The sequence below is a fragment of the Asterias rubens genome, chromosome 6, assembly GCF_902459465.1.
Source record: "Asterias rubens chromosome 6, eAstRub1.3, whole genome shotgun sequence".
Classification (NCBI taxonomy): domain Eukaryota; kingdom Metazoa; phylum Echinodermata; class Asteroidea; order Forcipulatida; family Asteriidae; genus Asterias; species Asterias rubens.
Window position 1 is genome coordinate 2,410,217 of NC_047067.1, and position 24,403 is coordinate 2,434,619.

Below are 24,403 nucleotides of genomic sequence, written 5' to 3' on the forward strand. Positions count from 1 at the left end.
AACACATTAAATGTTTTTTGTTTGTTTTAATTATCAATAGTGTCCAGTGCATTTAAAGTCAGTGGACACTGTTGGTAATTACTCAAAATAATTCATAGCATAAAATCTTTCTTGGTGACTAGTAATGGGGAGAGGTTGATGGTATAAAACATTGTGAGAAACGGCTCCCTCTGAAGTGCCATAGTTTTCGAGAAAAAAAGGAATTTTCTACGAATTTGATTTCGAGACCTCAGATTTAGAACTTGAGGTCTCGAAATCAACCATCTAAACGCACACAACTTCGTGTGACAAGTATGTTTTTTCTTTCATTATTTTCTCGCAAGTTCGATGATCGTTTGAGCTCAAAATTTTCACAGGTTTGTTATTTGATGCTTATGTTGAGATTCACCGACTGTGAAGGCTAGTCTTTGACAGTTACCAATAGTGTCCATTGCCTTTAATGGTAGTTTTGGTTTAAGATCTTAGGTAAGCCAAAATGTAGAGATGGGAGTCATGTGGGATGATCGCTGAAGGATAACAAATTATCCAAATTTAAAAGAAAACTTTAAGCAGAATACACACCAGCCTGTATGTCTTCATCATTATCAATACATCTGACGTAGGCCTACGTGTACAATGTTTGCTTTTTATAAAAATCCAGTTTAGCATTCGAGCACGTCTCTCTTAGGGTCGAAACGTTATTCGCTATTTTATTGTTTGTGCAATGTGTCACAGTCCCGCTGTTTTGATGAATGTTACTTCCTAAGATTCAATTTAAAAAATTTTCGCCTTGGTTTATTTAAACGTAACATTCGCTTTCTATGGGCCAGGATTTAATGAACTCGCTCATCTCAGACTGCTGACAGTGAATGATTAATGCATGTGAGAACGCTGTGTAATAGCGATCAACTCTATATCAATTAATAAATTTGTCTGGGTATAACTACCACCTCATTCCACACACTATACTGATAACTGTCTCTAGATGTGGCGTTTGGGCCCCACTCTATACAATATTAAATTTTAATTTATGTTGTGAATTGACGAGGCCACCTGGGCGAATTGCTTTGTAATTGTTTCCAGCTGGAATTCTGACAAACTCCTTTGAAATATATATTTGGTTTGCGGTAACACCATGTGTGTATCTATACTTGCCAGGTAGAGTTGTTCTTAGGGAACTGCTTTGCTTTATTCTACTGCCGTGGAGTAGATAATCGGAGGGTCGGGAGACTTCTCAGTTCTGAAAAGAACTGTCCTGTTTATTAACTATTACCAGGGCGGATGGTATAGAAATTAGACTGGACTACTACTTAGCTAATAGGATCGTAATTAACTGTACTGCCGCGGAGTCAGTTCTGAAACTGGTCTCAACGTTTCGACTAGCTTGCTCTAGTCATCGTCAGGAGACTGAACAAATACGGAAATACGGAAACAAAATTGCTGTTGGCAGCGGCACCCTTCACACATTATTTTTGAAGCGGCGACGATGTTCGTACCCTTGGTAAGGCGGATGCGCATCTCAATGCGCGGATCCGTTTGTGCGCAGACGACATTCACTTTTTGTTTTGCCTCTTTTGGCGCGCACTGATGAATACATGTATAGTCACCATCTAACGATATCATAATCGCTATGCCATCATCATCACAACGTGCCACCTAATTTGTTTTCTGTCGCGATATCACACGGCATTAGGCACTATACCAGGTCATTTCGCATCATCTTTCGTCAACACACTGTACCGAAAACATTGCAAAACAGAACTCGGCCGCGACTCCACGCTAGTTAGTAAAAAACATCGACTGAAATTAAACGTGCTGATTTTTCATGGGCGTTATTTCGCGTTGGTGACTGTCATCAATTCCTGCTTCAACGTTGACTGGTTCTAGTTTTCTGTTATTTCTTCAATGGGATGTCTACGTGCCTAGTGTGCAGTAAACTGAATTCTCGTGCTATACTAGTTATGCTCTGCTTTTGTGTAGTTGGCAGTACGTGAGTTTTCCAGCAGTAACAACGATAGAGGAACTGCCAAGGTGAGCCAGTGTGTTGTGTATGTATTGATTATTTGCCGTCATGCTATAGTTTATGGTCGTGTAACGTTCATTTATGTTCTTGTAGACTTTGCATATTATTTTATGGACAGTCAAAGTCTGATATCTCTATAAAAGATAACCTAATTTGTATTAATAATTGTATTCTTCTGTAATAATGGTTTCTATGAATCCCTTCACATCCCTTAGAAGTTAGTTTCTGGGGTTTTTTTCTGGTTCACACAGCAATCGCTTTTGTTTGAAGGTTTCCTTAGGCCACTGAGATAGAAATATCTCGAGCTACAGTGGTATAAGCTCACTGATATGAGATATACTTTGTTGCATTAGCAGAAACATGTACTTATTATAATAATAATGTTAGTATGAGTAATTAAAAGGATTGTGCAGACGCACTGCATAATTTAAAATCAGAAGACGTTTTTTTTTTTATTTTTAGTTTTGACGGGGTAAAACTGAACAGGTTTGCGTTTTGATTGACTTGAATGGCTTCGGTCATGCGTTCGACATTGTGACATTTCTAGGGCAGTCTTGCAACTTGAAAGCATTCCTAAGTGGTGTGAGATACAACATAGTTTCCATTGATCTCCATGATGTGTGTCAGCTATACGGGGAATGGATGTTTGGTGATTTCTACCAAGATTGTATTTGCTGTTGCCTTTGATAATGGGTTAGTGCAGTTGTCTGTGGATCATGGTTGGTTAAATGTTTTCTTTCCCTGCATTTCACCTCTGTGGACCCCGGTTCAAGTGCCACCTGAGACTCGAATGCAAATTGGGTTTCAGTCCCTACCCGATTGCGTGTGTTCTCACCTCAATGGGGGTTTTCTCCCACATCTAAACAATGAACTTTTTTTCTTTTTTCCTATTCATCCAGTTACTGACGATAATTATTCTGTTGGATATGTTATCAACAAATTAATAAATAAACACAGCTGCATTGAAAAATACAGTGAAACTTTTGGAGGGGATGGGTGGTCATATGCATAACAATAGGCTCAACGATCCGTTTATAAACTATTCAAAATGTACAATACATTGTTGCTATTGCCAACCTTTAATGCCCATTGCAAGTACGATTCTTTGAAGTGCACCTGGATCTTATTTCCTCGTTTAGTTACTTACTCTGTAGACCACTTTACACAATCATAGTGGTACGAGCCCCCCCCCCCCCCCCACCCCCCTTACCACCACCACCAGTGCCAGCGCGTGGAATCGGACAGAAAGACATTTATTCGTTAGACTAGTTTTGCAAAACGAAGAACAAAATCAGCTGCACAGCGGCCATATCAGTTTTTGCCTAAGGCTCAATTTCAGAAAGCTGCTTAAGCAGGAAACATTGCTTACACAATGTTCTGCTAAGCAGAAATGAGCAGATACCATTCACAAATTGTACATAATTATTATGACATGTAGTTTGGTAATCTTAATCAGGTAAGCAAAATGCTATTGTGCTTAGCTATTTGTTGTACATCACCCTCCCAGGCCCAATTTCATGGCTCTTCTTATAACCGCGCAAATCTAGCGCTTAAAGTTGCCTCGTTAAGCTCATGACTGTTAAGCGTAGAATTCCGCGGTAAAACAGAGCCGTGAAATTGGGTCCCATATAGTGACGTCAGAAACAAAATGATATAATTTCACAGATAGAGAAGAGTGCCCTAGAAATGCCAAGTTTGGTTTCATTATAAATTTGTGGTAACACAATACACTCAGGCGATCTGATTCAATTTGGACAGTAATTTGAGAAATCTGGATGTTCAGAGTTTGTTTCCCTTCTTCATCGCTCGCTGGTTGCAAATCTCCTCTCCTGTTTGAACTGCGAGACTTAAGCACGTGGTTCCAGTACATGATGGATGCTTGTTATCAACGACAAAGACAACAGTGATACGTGATTCTTTTTAAGAGAGGGGTTATGTTCAAAGTCTGCTTGTTTTGTTAGCCGCGACACTCTTAAAAGTACAGGGTCACATTTTGACCCGGCACTGCTCAAAAAATTACCCGGAAATAGCTCAAACTCACGCATATGTTAACCACTCTCCGTGTCAGTCTGATTCTGAAAAGGTCAGCGTGACCCATTGGACCCGGAATATGGATCAATTCTGACCCGAAAATATTGAGAGTGTCTTTACTCTATTGGATCCTGAAACATTCTGCCCCTTGCTTATTAACCTTAAAGAGGATGACACATCAAGAAAAACATTAATGATTTTAAAAATGTGTGCGATTTGTTTTAAACCCCATGAAAGATTTACCACCCCAGTGAAACAAAAATCTTAATATTTGGCTTTTTTAAAACCATTTTTTCGTTTTTTGTTCGAGGCGATTTTAGAGGCTTTTACGTACTGTGTGGCATAAAACACAGTTCGGTGAACGACTGATTGATGCGTGCTTCAATTAGGCCTAGACGTAAAGAGAGCGACTCGAACATTTTATTTCCGGGAAAAAAAAAAATATAATCACGAGTTTTGAATTGGTGCCCGTCCCTGTTTAAGCCCCACTCCAGTCTATTCTATGATGTGATTTTAAGTCATGCCTGAAAAGTGTTTACTTAGTCTGCTATGTGTTGTGTGGTCTGGTGGCAGGCTGATTAGCTACGAAGTGCGATGAGAAGATGTACTGCGTAGTGAGCAACACTTAGGCGCCAGTCTTTTTATTTCTTATGCTTAAAGGCCCTGGCCATTAGATTTTGGTAATTACTCAAAATAAATGTTAGTATACAAACATATTTTGGTAATGAGCAATGTAGAACTGTTGATAGTATAAAACATTGTGGGAACCGGCTCTCTCTGAAGTAATGTATTTTTTTTTTAGAAGAGGGAATTTCACACTCAAAAAGACTTCAGGCCTGAAACCTTTTTAGGCATCTGAAAGCACGCAAGGGTGGTTCTTATTCCACTATTCTCTTGCAACTTCGATGAAAAATTGAGTCCAAACTTTTACAGATTTGTTATTTTATGCAATTGCTGGGATACACCAAGTAAGAATACTGTCTTTGACAAGTACCTAAGGTGTGTATGTTCAGTGCCTTTAATAGGCGCCAGTCTTTTTAATCTTATGCTTAAAGGCAGTGGACACTATTGGGAATTGTCAAAAACTAGCCTTCACAGTTGGTGTATCTCAACATATGCATAAAATAACAAACCTGTGGAAATTTGAGCTCAATCGGTCATCGAACTTGCGAGATAATAATGAAAGAAAAAACACCCTTGTCACACGAAGTTGTGTGCGTTTAGATGGTTGATTTCGGGACCTCAAGTTTTAAATTTGAGGTTTCGAAATCAAATTCTAGGAAAATTACTTCTTTCTCGAAAACTATGGCACTTCAGAGGGAGCCGTTTCTCACGATGTTTTATACCATCAACCTCTCCCCATTACTCGTCACCAAGAAAGGTTTTATGCTAATAATTATTTTGAGTAATTACCAATAGTGTCCACTGCCTTTAAGATAGGGCTTTGTGTTGACACTCGACCAGTGCTGCACTCGACATTTTCAATCCATAGTCTAATGGTGTTCATATCTTCGCTAATTTACATTCGAGACTTGGACTCAACAAGAGAGCTTAGTCTAACATCATATAAACTTACAGGAACACATTTCGGCAAATTCACGTGCACATGCAGCGCCAAAACTAGGGTAAAATATTTGAGGGACACTAGGGGTGTACATTTCTACGTTGTATATAGTGACGTGTTCTTTAGCCAGGGTACGCCCAAACAGTTAACTTATAAATTTGGGGCCCTATATTATATTATTGGCTTTTGACTGGCACCCTGAACACAAAATAATATTGAAATAATATAGGGTAACTGTATTGGGCTGGATAGGCCTGTGGTAGAGTGCCGGTACGTTTATCCTGTGGTCGTTGGCTCAAATCCCGCTCTAGTCATCAGTCTGTGTTCAACACTAAATTAATTAAAATTTCCACATTAAGTTTCCTTGTGGTTTATTATTTGATTCATATAACTTGATACATATTTAAATCATATTAATTTACTATATGTTATGAAGAGTAACATTAGTAATGTATCAGTTCAAATGGTTCTCCTCTATACTTATTCGCAGTTACCACAATTTGCTTAGGATTTGCTGAGCAGTTTTTGTCTTCTGAGCAATTTTATGATATAACCCATTATTGGTTTAAGGCGGAGGTGACCGTGCATGGGTAGATCCAACCATAATGTACGTTTCCCTCTCTCATTCGTCACATCACCCCGGCCATTTTTAACACTGTGCACTGCTCGCTACTCCCTTGGTATTTTGCACTGTGTAGATGACTGTGTATGATTGATGCAGACGTGATTAATGCACTCTGTGGTGTGAATTCTCCCAATGTCTTCAACCTGACATCCTTGTGGATGGATCGCATTGAGGCCAACACTTACACAGACTATTAAAGGCAGTAGATACTATTGGTAATTACTCAAAATAATTATTACCATAAAATCTTTATTGGTGACGAGTAATAGGGAGAGGTTGATGGTATAAAGCATTGTGAGAAACAGCACCCTCTGAAGTGACGTAGTTTTCGAGAAAGAAGTAATTTTCCACGAATTTGATTTCGAGACCTCAAGTTTAGAATTTGAGGTCTCGAAATCAACCATCTGAAAGCACACAACTTCGTGTGACCATGGTGCGACAAGGGTATTTTTTTCTTTCATTAATATCTCACAACTTCGATGACCGATTGAACTCAAATTTTCACAGGTTTGTTATTTTATGCATAATTATGTTGACATACACCAAGTGAGAAGACTGGTCTTTGACAATTTCCAATAGTGTCCAGTGTCTTTAAAGGCACTGGGTCGATTTCTCAAAGATATTTCTAAAAACTTAGGACTAGTCCTAGGACTCTTTAGGGGTTATTCAAAACTGAATGCTAGTATAAGTTAGGACGAGTAAGTCGACCTTAGTCGAGATAAGACTAGTCCTAAATCTTTGTGAAATCCAGCCAGTGACGCGTTTGGTAATGACTCAAAGTATTAGCATGAAAACTTGTAAACGAGCAACGGAGAGCTGTTGATAAGTATAAATCATTGTGAGAAACGGCTCCCTCTGAAGTAACGTAGTTTCTGAAAAAGAGGTAATTTCTCACTCAAATATTTAAAATAATGAGAAAGTCACTGCAGTGTATGTGAAAATTATGACAAAGATCAATTATTGGAAAAATAAGCATGCCTATCTTAAAAGGACCAAAAAGTAGGGCCTGCATTGACTGGTTTATAGAAGAGTAAAATAACCTTCTATCCCCAGCTTGATAAACACACAACGGAACCATTTTAAAAGAGACATCACACTCACGGGTCATGTTTTTACCGGAAAAAAGAACGAAACATTAACAAAAAATTGCACGCTCATAATTGGGTTTATTTCGATGATGGCGATCAAAATAAGAAACGGCAAAATCGGTTCTTAAAAAATATTTTGTTTTCTCTCTCGTCATTGACATTCATTATTTAGATCCATTTCTCTGCAGGATTGATTCTTGTATGATATTGATAATGAGGGAGCTTTCAACAGTGAACTCAATCTCATTTTCCCATATTGAAATATCAATCACAATTTGTCATGAATGTTCTCTTTATTAAACATATCAAATATCGAAACCGAAAACTAAAAATAATGTCCGCCCGACCTCCATCTAAATCTTCGTTATCCTTCGACGAAGATAAACATAAGACTGCTACAATGTACTCTGCCATTTTTTATATGTGACTTATTGTAGACATTCCTTCACGAGTCAAGACACGCAGGGCCGAGTTGAGATTGTTTAACAACACAGACGGGGGGATTTGTGAGCGCCTTGTCGCTGTGAAGACGTCACGTATAGGTTCTTAGAAAACTCCTTGGCTCGCTCTCTCTCTCTCTCGTCTTGAGTAGAAAGCACTGATAGTTGATGAACTATCTCGATGATAGAAATGTGTATGGAACTATAGAGTGTATCTTACACTAGCACTGATCCCAATGACATAGCGTCTATCATTTACTGTGTAGCAGGGATGACACAAAAATGGAAGCACTGCTAACTCATTAAATGGAGGGTTGGTAATTAATTACTCTACAGATTAATGATTCCCATAAAATCTTACTTGGTAAGAACCACTGCAACATTTTTGAGAAAAGATTTCCTTATAAGTGATGTGGTCTTAGAGAAAGGGATTACAAACGTGTTCAATCTAAGAAACATTTATTGCATGCAGAAACGTCCTCAGATTATGTTATCTAATTATGGATTATTCTTTCTGCGTGGACATAACCGCCCAAGATTTCAGCGGTATGTCAAAAACGTTACCACTTTTGTAAAATAAAATGTTCACCTAATTGTATATCTACATTCATATCATTAAAAAAAATTGAGCGTTTCCAAAAGCCAAAGGCTACCTATAAGACTTTCACCTACATTCCGTTACAATTAAATGGTTGCTCTTTAAAGGAACACGTTGCCTTGGATCGGTCGAGTTGGTCTTTGAAAAGCATTTTGTGACCGTTTGTTATAAAATGCATATGGTTAGAAAGATGATGTAAATGTAGAACACAATGATCTACACAAATATGCCTCGAAATTGCACGGTTTTCTTTTTACCTCGTCCAATAACACGGTCGGCCATTTATGGGAGTCAAAATTTTGACACACCCATAAATGGCCGACCGTGTTAGTCGATGAGGTAAAAAGAAAACCAGGCAATTTTGAGGCATATTTGTGTAGATCATTGTGTTCTACTTTTACATCATCTTTCTAACCATATGCATTTTATAACCAACGGTTTTAAACGCTTTTTATAGACCAACTCGTCCGATCCAAGGCAACGTGTTCCTTTAAAGTATTCAAACTCAGCGAAAGTATACTTCTTCATGTCACTATACACTCACTATAAAGTTAGAGTTGAATTTAATACACCCTTTGTGTACAGTAGACCTTAATCAATTTGCATACTTAGAACAAATTGATACTTACAACAGATGATAAATATATTGTTACCAAGTATATCTTATTATATTTAATGGGAATACACTCTATTTAAATTTGCCTGCCATATTTTATGAAAATATGAAGGTCGGTTAAACCAATGAATATTAATGCACCCCCATGTCCTGCATTGTAATTACATTGTGCGCATATTCTTATGTGAGTGGACCCTTCACTGCCATGTGATAGGAATCCCCCCCCCCCAAAAAAAAAAAGAACATTATTAACGAGGGGAAAATGATAAGTTTATTCGCTTTTACGTATAGGCTTTCAAAAACCATAAAACCTCGATGGAAACACATGTATTTTTGTGGTAATCCTCAATACAATGTAATTATACTAATGTGCAGCACAGACTTAATTTTCTACGAAGCTAAAAGCACCGCGGCTCAGAAAACTCCTAATTTATTCATGGTCATCAGTATTGCTGTAAAGGCAATACACTCTATTGGTAATTACTCAAAATAATGGTAAGCATAAAAGCTAAGTTGGTAGCGAGCAGTGGAGAGCTATTGGTAGTATAAAACATTGTGATAAACTGCTCCCTCTATAAAGTAACGTAGGTTTTAGAAAGAGGTAAATTTTCACTCAAATAATAAACAACTTCACGTCTGAAGCCTTTTTGATTATGCATCTGAAGGCACCCAGATTTGTGCAACAAGGGTGTTTTTCTTAAACTATTCTCTTGCAACTTCGATGACCAATTGAGCCCAAAGTGATAGTATTTCATGCATAATGTTAGGGTACGGTACACCAAGAGATAGTACCGGTCTTTGACAATTACCAAACGTTTCCAGTGCCTTTGATTATAGACCTTCGCCTTGCATCAAGGCTCTCTCAATGCTGCAGAAGGTCGAGATACCACGACACAAAAGCAACAAGCGCCAGTCGTGAACACAAAGTATTGACCTATAAATAACATAACGCCCAAGTGCACAATCCATTGTTTATACATTATTTGAAGATCGCCACTGTATGAAAAATCATTCGTGCTAAAAGTTCAATGCCGTCGAACCAAATGGCCATCACCTTGAAATCATTGTGTTTATTGTTGAGTTTTTCAGACATTAGACTTGTGGACAAGTCGTTAATGGTCCCACGCGGTAAGATAGTCGAGCTGTGGCGGTGTATGACGAGATCGCGAACTGTTGTTGCCAAATTCCTCGTCCCGTTACCGCAGTCATGACAGCAGTAGTAGAATACCGCGGGAATCGCGGGGAGAGTTGGAACGCTATCACCGCGACAGACATTTAACGACTTGTCCACGAGTCTATTCAGACATGCATACATTGCGTTCATAATGGGAAAGATAGTGTATCTCATTTTTGGGGGAGTTATAGTTGTATCATGGAGGAAGAAATAGAATCGTGTTGTCGGTTGGCGTATAGTGGTATCTTTCCTTGCGTCTCTTGCATTCCACCACTAGGACCCCGGTTCGAACCACACCGAGGGCACTTTGTGTTCATTGGGTTTTTAGTTTCTATTTGACTGCGTGGGTTTTGCCTGAAATAATTCTGTGAAATTTCCTGGTATTGTTTTCTCTGTTCTTGGCTAGACAGTGATTTTCGCTTTTCTGAGATTTATTTTCTGCACGCACAACCAGAGCGAATAATAATATGAAAGAATAGTTGCGGATTTTTAGTTAAGTAATGACATTTTTATGCCATTTACTTTTGTTTTTATAAAGATAAAAATTGTATGTGTGAAGATTAAAATTGTATGTGTGGAAATAAAAAACAACATACTTTTAATTATATATTCATAAATAACTCAGACAGTTTCGCTATTCCTATTGGTTGGAGAGCGCGTCACGTGGGGCTGTTTAAACGGTTGATAATGACCAGCTGGAGCTCTGTTTATAACCGGTTGTTTTCTGACCATCGAGTTAAAAGTGTAAAGATTTCGAATGGGGCACCCGGGGCGCTGAAATCAAAGGGGGAGGTGCCCCATTAGTTACGCCACTAATCGCTCCATCCCGTTCTTCATCGTCATCAACGCATAATCGATATCACCTCCCAGTCGCTCAGCAAGTGCCCTACGCAGATGATGTATTGTCATAACGCATGGTGAAGTTGAACCAAACATTGGATGTTGTCAAATAACTCCTGGAAGCGACCTACGTACACAAGAAACCATAACAGACTCCAGAGCTAGAGATAACGGATGACCGCTAGGTCCACGTCTTGAACTTCGTTTGCTCTCCGTGTACTCAACAAACTGATGATGAGGCAAGAGAAATTCAATATGCTTTAAAGGCACTGGACACTATTGGTAATTACTCAAAAACAATGATATTAGCATAACACCTTACTTGGTAACGAGTTATTGAGAGCTGTAAAGGTAATTTATCTCTCTAATAACTACTAAAAGAATTCAGGCTTGAAGCCTTTTTTAGGCATATGAAAGCACACAAATTTGTGCAACAAGGTTGTTTTTCGTTCACAATTCTCTTGCAACTTCAATTATCAATTGAGTCCAAATTTTCACAGATTTGTTATTTTATGCTTATGTTGGGATCACTAAGTTAGAAAACTGGTATTTTATAATTACCACAGGTTTCCTGTGCCTTTAAACTAATGACGTAACGCTCTCTCAACAGGCAAGACCGGATCCAACATTACACAATGTTGTAGCCGATGATAATTTATTGCATGTCATTTATTTAAATTTATCGTCCACAAAAAAAATTGCTTGCTTTGTAAGGTGATTTTATGTAATGGTTCCTCTCTCAATAGGTTGATGCATTGAGCTGAATCACCCGATTGAAGAATTGCTAATTATGATAATTATTTATGTATAAAAAGATGACTAGGGGCAGAGTATGAAATAATGAATAAATAAAGACAATAACACAGTTATATATGGCAGCAGTCGAAATGCTATAGGCAACGTTATGTCATATCCTCAACTTTGACAATATTTCAAAGGAAATAGGGTTGTGTTTTGGGGCTAGGGAGGGTGTGGACTTTGTAATGAATGAGCTTTCAGATTGAAACAAAATATTATTATTATTCAATTCACGACCTCTGGAAAGTACTGAAAATATACAGTGCTAACACACATTGTTGTATAAAGGTTAAACCAAGGCAATTTCCCATCTATTAAACAAAATATTAATACTTTTTTTAGCTTTGTTATATCATTAAAAATACTGAACGATTCATCGTCTTTAAACTCATATCGCCCGAGTCACTACATGAAAATTACAGACTTGTCTGTGTTGAAGTTGTAACTTAATACACCGGAAAGTGACACCTTGCAACACGGCCTTTGGAAATCATATCATATCGAGTATCCTTGAAGTAATGCAGAAAAAAAGGAAAAAAAGCTGCAGTACACAGATTCAAGCTTAAACACATCATGCAGTACACTGTAATAATGAAATCACTTCAAAGTAACACAGAAAATTGGCTGCGAATTTACTCCTAGACGACTTTTTGAGTTCTCATTGCACGTACACAGCACAAGTGACTGTCCCTTGCCCTTTCGAACGAGGTGCGTAGATTAATTCAGAGGCATCGCCTTATTCACCATGTCCCTTGACATTTGGGGGTAAAGCAAGGCTACGTCATTGGAGGTCTAGTAACCCGTGTTTACTTTCCATTTAACCCGAGGAATCAAGAAGCTAATAAGACGCGTATTTTTTTTATTATTCGAATCAGGTTGGAATAATATTTACCATTTAGTAATTTTGTTTTATATATAAAGACGCGAACGTGAGACGAGGGATTTTTGAATCACACTTACTGCTGCTATCAATATTTGCTAATATTTTGAGTGTGAGTTAATTTCCTTGAATAATTAACTTTTCTCAGTTTGATTTTTTTTAAAAGTGACATGACCGATAGTTTTATAACAATATGATTAAAGGTAATGTATGAAGAGATTTAAAGGGGGGGGGGGGGGGTTGGAGTCAATGTGGAAGAGAGTGGATGTTTGCAAACTTTGGTTCTTTTCATCTAGATCTATACACTCATATACTTTCATTTTTAGTTATACAGTGACGCATAATTGTGTTTAAATAAGCCACTTTTTGGAATCAAAATATGAGTGCAATGTACAACATTAATTGCAGCCGGATTCAGACGTGAACAATGGTGTTATTGTTAAGACAAATATACCTTAAGAGGATTATTAATCCAGGAATCTGTTAGATATAACCAATAATAGATCAATAACTACTTTAGCTGTTAAGGCAGAGTGTACTTATGGTAATTCCTAAAGACCAACATTCTTAGTGTATCCCAATATATGCATAAAATAATAAACATGTGAAAACATTTTTTAGCATCAAAGATACAACGCCCTTGTTGCATAGGGATTCCACTCTTCCAGATGCCGGAGAATTGAAACCATTTTTCGGATACAAGTAACAAAATGATAATGATTATTGTAAGCATCATATTTAGTCTAAAGTGGCACGTTGATATAGATGTACACCAAAAGGAGCTATAGGCCTATGTAAAAATAAAACTGACTCTTCAAAACTTGCCACAGAGATTCAAATTTCCGTGGTGTCCGTTTATCAGTACTGCGGCCAGAGATGCGGTTGGTACCCGCTGTCACCTCGCTAAATGTGGATGGATTCAACGTTTTGGATGAAAATACCAAACAGTTTTGTTGTTGTTTTCTCAACAATCAGACGTGTTCAGCTGAAACTTTCACATGACTTGTATTGTATATTTTTTGATAATTTGGTCCATAACTCAGCATTACAAATAACCTATGACCATACAACATAAATAATTGATTCGGGGTTGAACAAAGAGCACGTTAATCCGGAGGTATTTGGTTCAAATCCCGCTTCAGTAAATTTGTCTTTGTTAATTAAATCCCAAATCATTTAAAATTTACCCAGTCAGTTCCCCTTTTGGTTTGTTTATTTGACACATAAATTATTATAACAAGTGTAGAATCTTTGTAACTCATAGAGTCTTTCTGAGGATGAAATACTATGGAAATATCCACGGACGAACAATTGATGTATCCTTGCATACAATTAATCAAGCATTTTTCTCCACCCGTTGCTATGGCGATCAAAACTGCAACCATTTTAAGCCCAATACAAAACAACAAACTGCTTTTCCATAACCTGGGAACGAGGTTGCCCTTGGATAATTTTATTATGGGAATTCGTTTGTTGTTCTAAAATAAAACTATGAAAGGAAAAGCTTCGCACATACATTACAATTATGCTATAATAATATAAACGAGGCCTATGCAATGCATGTTCTGGTTTGGTCGTCTACCTTTAAGTCATGTTTGAAATTTATTTGTTAACACTCCACACGCGCTGTATTTATTTGTTCAAGCTATCGAGATTCTAAGAAACGTGTATTGACATCAACTTGTGGGGAAAACACTACCCTTTCAGCCAGTGTTTGTACTAAGTTTTAAAGGGTCTGGTTACTTTTTGTAGGACACAAAACAAAAACGTCCACAGATTTACATTGAACTTGAGCACGGTTTAAAGATAATGATAATAATTGTAAACAAAAAATTGAAATCATACTTGCTGGGTTGCTGGAGTTTTAAAGAAATAAGTAAAACAATTTAAAGTCACATGGAAGTGGTATTTTTTCAAAATAAAGCTTTTGTCACTAATATATGTGTTTTGATGAGTGGAATGTGAATAAACAGTTAACTTAGGTTTTAAAAAATCAGTTCTTATGTTATTTACAAATTTAAGAGTAGACCCTGACCCGAGAGGGCGCTGTTCGTGACGTCAATCGAGGCAGACTTTGCCTGTAATTCGTAGAGTAAACACAATTGCAAAGTACATGTTCGGACCAAGTCGTGCCAAATATACGCGCACGCATGACTGAGTTTGTCCGACCACAATCATTGCTGTGATTGGTCAAATGGGTGAACGCGCACAGTTTGATTGCTAGGCCGGATCGGTCCATTATAGACCTTTTCGCAAATACCGGGGCGCGCGCGTAAAGCTTGGAATTAGGTGCATTGTGGTCTTGCTGGTATCCAAATTTGATCCATATCTATCCCACAACGCACCTCATTCAACAGTCTGCGCTTGCGCATTGGTATTTGCGATAAGGTCTATGCCATTGGCAAAAGCTTAAATTTTGGGGCGCGGTTTGGCCATCTCAACATAAAAACTTGTTATCTTACAAGAACCAATTTAAAGTACTAATACGCGCACTCTGGCCATATACAACTTATATTATGTTAATCTGTTACCATAAGATCTGGCGTAATTTCGCTAACTTTATTTGACTATGTGATGACAATACAGCCAGGTATCAAACTCCTTTAACGCTACATACGATGTGTGGACCTGACAACTAAAGAATTCCACCAGGGCCTTGTGGACTTAATACACCCCCGGACAGTATTGTTTACTGTGTACAGACAAATTTCATTGTTTACAGAACAAAGCAACATCCACAGAGTCACTCTTTCTCCTTTGGAGCATTATTTTGTCTTTATCCCTGCACTTAACAGTTTCCCGTAGACTTTGTACGAAATAATGTCCTTGTTGATTAATCCAGTCTTTAGAATTCCGCATAAGGTAGAGTTATGAAATCATTTGAAATTATTTTTGCACCTAAACACAATTTCACAAATCAATTTCCGTTTCCTCGATCCCCCCAAAATATGATTTGTAAAGAAAACCAGATCGGCGACTTGTATAGGCTACTTCAATGCTAATCTCAATGGTACAGGTAACATCCCCCAAAATATGATTTGTAAAGAAAACCAGATTGGCGACTTGTATAGGCTACTTCAATGCTAATCTCAATGGTACGGGTAACGTTTGACTAAAACAGTGCATGAGTTTTCACTGAAGAGCACGAAAGTGGCACATGATTCAGTTTCACCTTGAAGTTGTCCATGTCACTATCAGTTACTCCCTCGTAGCTTAGCTTTAAAGTATAGTTTACGGTAAGGCTGTGGAGGGTTCGGCATTAGCTTTATGTCCAGCCGGATCTTCACCCAATGTTTAGAGAAACAAAATACAACAAAAACGCATCTATTTAAAGGGAAGTTATAGATGGATTGCACAAAGCGTAATCGATTGCAGACTTGATTATATCGTTGCGGTACCCGCTGCCAAAACCTAGGATTCAAACTTCCTCTAGCTACCGGGCAACCTCGGTAGTCTAGTTGGTTAGACACTGCTCTAGAATTGCAAGGGTCGTGGATTCGAATCCCACCCGAGTAACATGCCTGTGATATTTTTTTCACAGAACTCGGGAAAGTACTGAGTATACAGTGCTAACACACATCGGTGCATGGATAACAACCAAAACTCATTGATGGTACACAATGGAAAAGTGCAACGTTTACTGGTCACGCACAACTCTCAGCTAATAGGGAGGTTTAGCTGCACGTTACGAATCAAAGCAAAATCGTGAACGTGAACGTCGGAAAATGTTGTTATAAAAATCTCACATTTTAAGCATAGTTACCATTTCTCACGTCAGGTACGTACGTGCAGGCGTCACAAGTGAGCATGCAATGAAGCCCAAAATGGCGACGTCACCCAGAAACAACACAACTTTTTGACGTTCACGGTTTTGCTCGCGTAACGTCACGGTGCAGCTATAAACCTCCCCAATGATAATCTTTCACACTTGCAAGTGTCATCAAAGATGGCGGTCAATGACGTCAGGTATTATTCAATCAACAATCAATCTTAATTAATTATGTCCATACAAACATATATATGTACAAAAATATTGTTCAAACCATCTACGTTTGGTAATCACTCCTATAAATGGCAGTACAAACTTTTGGTTTTTTATACCGCAGCTTTCGATGGTATGATGGTTTTTGAGAAACCTTTCACTTCGAAGTGCTGCGATAAATACTTGAATCTGAGAAGCGTCACTGCACTAACGTTTCTCAGATTGTTGGTTCTAGTTGCAGATTATTATTTTGCTGCGTGGACATTACCGCTCCAGATTTTCGTCAATACCCGTGAAATTATTTTTTTTAGTATAATATACCTGTATAGGATTGAAACAAACAGTGGGCTCAAATTATCAAGCGTAGAAAAAATCCACGTGAAATATAATTTGCTGTAATAGTATACACAGTAACATTAGTTTCTTGGTCATCTGAAACACTATCCTATAAATGATAACTCGAAATATTTTGCATGATACAGTGATAAAATGTTGCAGTTATTAAATTATTGACTGAATATAGGCTTACAAATAATATGGCAGAACTGAATTAACTTGCAATGGGGAAGCAACATAAAAATGCAAGGGTTGGAGACGGACGCAATACGGTTTGTTAGATCTCGTCTGAGACGTCTACCGTTGGTTGCACGAGTCGGGGCCGAGGCGTAGAACAGGAAACATATTCAGCTCACACTTAACATTAAAGGAACGTTACAGAATTAATAAGAAACAGAAAACGTGAAGATCACAGATTTACATAAAACTTACACGGTCTAATGATGATGATAGTTGAAAACATCCCTTGAACTATTTGTCCGAAATTTAATATTTGATGAGAAATAAATAATCTAATTTCGCGTTTGGAGTTTGTCGCTTAGTGAGCGTTTGATTCATTTTTTGTTCTGGCATCGATGCAATGCAACAGTTGTAATCGGTTTTTCACTATTCTCTCGTGACCCAGTTGGCCGATCGATCTCGAACTTCTACAGGTTTGTCAGTTTATGCAATGCCGCATATGGTGGATTACATAAAGTGCTTACACTGCCAGCAACTTTTTTGCTCGTAAAACCATTTCTGTAATGTCCCTTTAAAGGCAGAGTGTACCCTTGTTTACCGTTCGATTGTTTTAATTCTATATGAATGTAGATGTACATGCAATGAAACTAAAACTAACACGTGTGTATTTTTTTTTCTTCAAAATGTGATGTTTTAAAAAAAATATCCGAAAGACAGTGTCCACATAGTAAAATAATTCCCAATAGCAATACACAATCTAAAGAGCGTTACGGTATACGTAGACTTTATTCAAGTCTCATTCTCATGTGAGAGGTCCCTAAAGGCATCACCCTAACTTACTATGAAACAACCCGTAGCGTACAAGACAGAGTGCGCGCTCGCCGTCAAAATGTGGTCCCGAGAATGGACAGGTCGGGGAATGCAGAGCATCACAAAACAGTAGTTTCCTGGGGGTGGCACGGGATTGGGACTTGAGTCAAGTCTACGGAATACGGTAACGCTTCTCGGATTCAATTTTTGGGGGCATAACAACTGATATCTTTTTACGTAACCACATTACTTGGAAGTGAAATGTTTCTCAAAATGCTTTTCACTATCGAAAGCTGTTGTAGGCTCCTACAACCTCAAGTTTTTATTGACATTAATTTTAAGTTAGAGTACTTTACAAAACGTATAACTTCCCTTTGAAGCGGTTAACCATCAGGGCTTCAGGCATGAAGCCTTTTCTCAGTCATATGAAAACACACAATTTTATACAACAAGGTACTTTTTTTTATTCATTAAAGGAACACGTTTCCTTGGATCGGTCGAATTGGTCTTTGAAAAGCGTTTGTTATAAAATGCACATGGGTAGAAAGATGTAGTAGAATACAATGATCCACACAAACATGCCTCAAAGTTGCACGGTTTTCCTTTTACCTCGTCGACTAACACGGTCGGCCATTTATGGGAGTCAAATTTATGACCATAAATGGCCGACCGTGTTAGTTCGCACAGTAAAAGGAAAACCACGCCATTTCGAGGCAAATTTGTGTGGATCATTGTATTCTACTTTTAAAACATCATTCCAATCATATGCATTTTAAAGAAAACCGTTACAAAACTCTTTTTATAGACCAACTCGTCCGATCCAAGGCAACGTGTTTCTTTAATCCCCTTATTATATTGCCCAATAAATCAGCTTTGTGCTGCCAGTTTATTTTTTTGTTTTTTTTATATATAAAAATGCATGAAAATGAATGAACAATAAATTTCATTGTTTTCTTTGATCACCATGTATGAGCCCGAATGTGCACATGTTCACACCAAGTGAGGGTACTGGTCTTTCACAATATACCCAAAGTATAAGTACCCTGCCTTTGATATGGAACATAGTACAGAGTCTGACTGACCCTGCCTTTGATATGGAACATAGTACAGAGTCTGACTGACCCTGCCTTTGATATGGAACATAGTACAGAGTCTGACTGACCCTGCCTTTGATATGGAACATAGTACAGAGTCTGACTGACCCTGATATGGAACATAGTACAGAGTCTGACTGACCCTGATATGGAACATAGTACAGAGTCTGACTGACCCTGATATGGAACATAGTACAGAGTCTGACTGACCCTGCCTTTGATATGGAACATAGTACAGAGTCTGACTGTCCCTGCCTTTGATATGGAACATAGTACAGAGTCTGACTGACCCTGACTTTGATATGGAACATAGTACAGAGTCTGACTGACCCTGCCTTTGATATGGAACATAGTACAGAATCTGACTGACCCTGCCTTTGATATGGAACATAGTACAGAGTCTGACTGACCCTGCCTTTGATATGGAACATAGTACAGAGTCTGACTGACCCTGATATGGAACATAGTACAGAGTCTGACTGACCCTGATATGGAACATAGTACAGAGTCTGACTGACCCTGCCTTTGATATGGAACATAGTACAGAGTCTGACTGACCCTGCCTTTGATATGGAACATAGTACAGAGTCTGACTGACCCTGACTTTGATATGGAACATAGTACAGAGTCTGACTGACCCTGCCTTTGATATGGAACATAGTACAGAATCTGACTGACCCTGCCTTTGATATGGAACATAGTACAGAGTCTGACGGACCCTGCCTTTGATATGGAACATAGTACAGAGTCTGACTGACCCTGATATGGAACATAGTACAGAGTCTGACTGACCCTGATATGGAACATAGTACAGAGTCTGACTGACCCTGCCTTTGATATGGAACATAGTACAGAGTCTGACTGACCCTGCCTTTGATATGGAACATAGTACAGAGTCTGACTGACCCTGATATGGAACATAGTACAGAGTCTGACTGACCCTGCCTTTGATATGGAACATAGTACAGAGTCTGACTGACCCTGCCTTTGATATGGAACATAGTACAGAGTCTGACTGACCCTGCCTTTGATATGGAACATAGTACAGAGTCTGACTGATTATGTCTAAAGCTGCATGGGCAGTTCACCTGTCTGTCTAACTGCTAAGCAGACGTTAAATGAGTTACCTAGTAGTGTATATGGTGAAACATGATGACAATAGGGTACACAACCACACACGAGAGCAGGTGCCTACATAACCGCATGGTTTAAAGGCACTGGGTAGTGAGAAATTACCCTTTTACCCCCCCCCCCCCCAAAAAAAGTGTTTTTTTTTCAGAGGGAGCCGTTTCTCACATTGTCTCATACTATCAATAGCTCTCCACAAGCCATTTTTAGATATGGTGGACACAATACAATTGCACAGTTCGATTTGGGTAAATCTGCCTATCTAAACCCAACACAACATCAAAAAGGCTAATAGTTGCTCATTACACGTAAGTTTTTATGCTGACATTTATTTTGAGTAAATACCAAACGTGCCCAATTTTGAGTAAATACCAAACGTGCCACAGTGCAACCTTTAGTTGCTTGAAACACGTTCATGAATCCATCAGGAACTGAATTTCTGCCCTAGACTGTATGGATTTTCCCACGAGTGAAACACAGCGAAAAGGTGTTGATAATGCGGGCCTTTAATGCCGCGCAGCAAATCAGCTCTACGTGGAACTGCGATCGATGATGCCCTTCTGACGTCACAAAAGGGTATCACCGAATTGTAATGATAGTCGTACGAAGGCCGTCAGGGTTAAATTAGGCCAATCCATTCCATAAACAATGTGTGCAAAGGTTGTTGAGCTGAGTGAGACATGTTCAAATTATTTTGCAATCGATTCTTTTTAACATTCCTGTTAATCTGTTAAAGAATTCTGATTTTCAAATCACAGGAACTGATTACCAGCCAAAATTTCACAAGGTTTGCATTTCTGTTTTGCAACTGGTGCAAAGACTGTACTTTTACCCACAGTTAAATTCATCACATTTTAGCTCACGTTTCTAAGGTAACTCGATTTGTGCTATTTTGAGTCAGTTATGGAAAGTTCGTTAATGCTTCTCTCCTAAATTTGTGTTTTACTTTTGGTCATCAAAGTTGCAAATGAATAATTAAAGAAGTAACAAACCTTGGTGCACATTGTGTGTGCTTACAGATACCTAAAAAGGGCTTCAGCCCTGAAGTCGTTTTATGTTCGAGTAAGAAAATACCTCTTTCTAAAAACGTAAGTTACTTCAGGGGGGGGGGGGCGTTGCTCACAATGTGTTATACCATCAACAGCTCTCCATTACTTGTTTCCAATTTGTTTGTATGCTGATAAATATTTTTAGTACCCGGTAATTACCAATAGTGTCCAATGCCTTTAAAACGTAAGACGATATTGAAATTTTACTCCAGCGTTGACACAATAATTTCTCACTTTTAGACATCCAAGTGCCAATGATAATCGTATGACCGATGAGTATAAAACGTGACTCGAGTATCGACCTCACACACGTGCACATCTTGTCAGGCGCATTCCAAGCAATTCTGAAGAATTAGTGCAGCATTTTGGACACAGAAAAGCATGCAGCGCGAGGCCATGCAGTGACGCTCATAGAGAATTGAATTTTGTGCAGCTTCGTAGGGGTGCTGCGTTCAAGTGATCTCATAATATTGCCTTTCTTGCAAGTTATCTCCCAAGTTGCAATCTTCGATTGAGAAACAAACTGATTCTATAACTGTCTTAAAGCAACAATATCGTGTGGCGATCGTGCCTTTTCAGTCTCTGCTCCCAACCTCTACAACTCTTTACCACTCGAGCTATACATAATCTCTTGACATTTTCAAACGCGTGCTTGAAACACAATTTGTTCGGCAATGACTGACTCTATAATTGTTTTTATCCATTTCTTTATTTAGTGTGCGAATCTCTCTTTAATGTGCTCTTAGTCGTATCAAAGAGAAATGAGTTGTCCTTTCTCTTTGATGTTATATATACATCACTACTTTCGATCACCAAGTATCTGTACAAGCTTTTCGTTATTAATTTCCCTTCTTCCCGGCGCCTATGTTTGGTCATAATGACGCTTTACAAAATGTTGTAGACCTACTGCTAAAGTTATCTTTCTAGTTACAAATGCATTCAGCCCACACCCGAACCTTTTGGCTGGTATTGCCTTGATGACGTCACAATCTTCTTTGCCCCCCACCCCCAGCGTGAATCTATAGACAACATTTAGCCGCTGCAGGGAAACATAGGCCATTAGGTTCACAGATGATAGACTCACTGAAAGATTGAAAACCAAATCCAATTTTCTTAAAAGACTTTAAGTTGCACTTCACCTTTAAACCTCCCGCATTCGAGCTTTGCCTCTGGATACAGTAAAGCCTTGTTTAAGAAGTGGCCCTTTTATATTTGGTAAATAGAGCGTTCAATTGCAATTAATATTAGGACTTTAAGAATGATCTGATCTATGTAAACACACGGTTTGTTTTATGTCCATTCACAGGATTATTAATTAAACTTAATTAAAATTACACTTGACTTGATCGGGCTAGTTTGTTATCGTGCTCGACGTTTAACCACGGGCCAAGTAACCACGGGCCAAGTAATACGGAAAAGGTACTCTACGGTCATGTAAGTTGTCTGGTTCTTGCACAAGCTGGGGATGGGGATTACTAATAAAATGCTCTATGAACACAACTTGTGATCATGGTTTTGAAAAAACGTAAATAATTTTGCAAAATGGATATTCTCAATGACGTAGTCTTGGTCAACCTTCCGTCAGACATTTTGCCGTTTTAAAAACCCCATCCTGACCAAACAAGTAAAGAAATGTTCCAGATAAAAAATAAAAAAAATTACAGGATATTCATTTGTGTCTTCATTTGCGTAAACGTTGCAGCAGGGGTCTGGTTGTACACATCTTCCGATGATAGTTTTTACCTAGTTGTATATTCTTGACATCCCCTGTTCAACTTGTATTCTTTGTGTAAATGTCTAAAGATTTAAGTAAAAATATAATGTTTGACTGACATTCAAAGGAAACCTCACTTGCTTTCTTATGAATGCCTCTCTTGGTTCGTGTGACTCTCGTTGACGTTCAGAGAAGAACTTCAACCATGGTCCTACAATGCTTGTATACACAATCATTTTGTTTACGCCGAAAGGTGCAAGCACGTGGCATTGCAATTAATTCAAGTTTGTACGCAGCAGTTATCTGGTAAATGAGGATAGACATGCAGTAGTCCTTTCATTACAGCGCCATCCGGTCTGTACCCTCCCGTCTGTGTGGTTCGATGAATGATTACAGTCTAGTCGCCACGTGACTCAAATGCAAATGAGCTCATCAACCCTGAGTGTAATATGTTTCCTTATGAAAGCCCGACACTGTTGTAAAATATATAGTGGCACATATTTCACTCAGTGGAGCAAGGAGGCCACCATGTCTGTGGGTGATTTCGCTCAGTGGCACCGGGGATCTCATCTTGATAGACGGCAAACAAAAAAGAGAAATTTGCTCTTCTCCCAAGCATCACCAACACTGCATGCACCACACGAAATCTTGTATTAGGCCTATAACAACAGTCAGGTTGACTTAGTGGTATCTTGCCTTGCATGAGTCTATACCTCGACAACCCTGGTTAAAATCCCACCGGGCCAGTATAATGTGGATTGGGATGTGTTTCCCTGCCTGACTGCGTGGGATTTTACTTGAATAATTCTCTTAGGTCTTCCTCACACATCTAAAAATGAAACTTCCTTCATTGTTTTCCCTCCATTGGGTTTTTGGCGCTTGCTAGTTAAGTGATTAAGTTTGCTTTTCTGAGAGTCATTTGGCTTCACAACCAGAATGAAATATATGAAATGAAAACCGTGTATCTGTTTCCTCGTGAAAGCCCGACACTTAAAGGCAGTGGACACTATTGGTAATTCCTCAAAATAATTCTTGCATAAAACCTCACTTGGTAAAGAGTAATGGGGAGAGGTTGATAGAATAAAACATTTTGAGAAACGGCTCCCTCTGAAGTGACGTTGTTTTCGAGAAAGATGTAATTTTCCACGAATTTGATTTTGAGACCACAGATCTGAGAAAGCACACAACTTCGTGTGATGTGACCAGGGGGATTTATTTTTCATTATTGTCTCGCAACTTCGACGACCAATTGAGCTCAAGTTTTCACAGGTTTGTTATTTTATGTTGAGATAAACCAAGTGAGAAGACTGGTCTTTGACAAATACCAATAGTGTCCAGTATCTTTAAGGCACAATATGGCACATGATCACTCACTAAAACAAGGAGGCCAGCGACCATAAGGTGACAGTCTTGTGTGGGGGGGGGGGGTGGAGCTCCACACCACTAGCTTCAGT

At 38.6% G+C, this 24,403-nt stretch overlaps 1 protein-coding gene across 1 annotated transcript in view; it reads left to right on the forward strand.

The window, feature by feature from the left end:
* The first annotated feature begins 1,355 nt into the window (after positions 1–1,355).
* LOC117291912 (uncharacterized protein C11orf96-like) overlaps positions 1,356–24,403 on the forward strand; it is a 29,563-nt gene continuing 6,515 nt past the window's right edge. The window contains exon 1 of the mRNA XM_033773918.1: positions 1,356–2,010. The gene's annotated coding sequence lies outside the window, so the exon portion shown is untranslated. The remainder of the gene's footprint in view (positions 2,011–24,403) is intronic.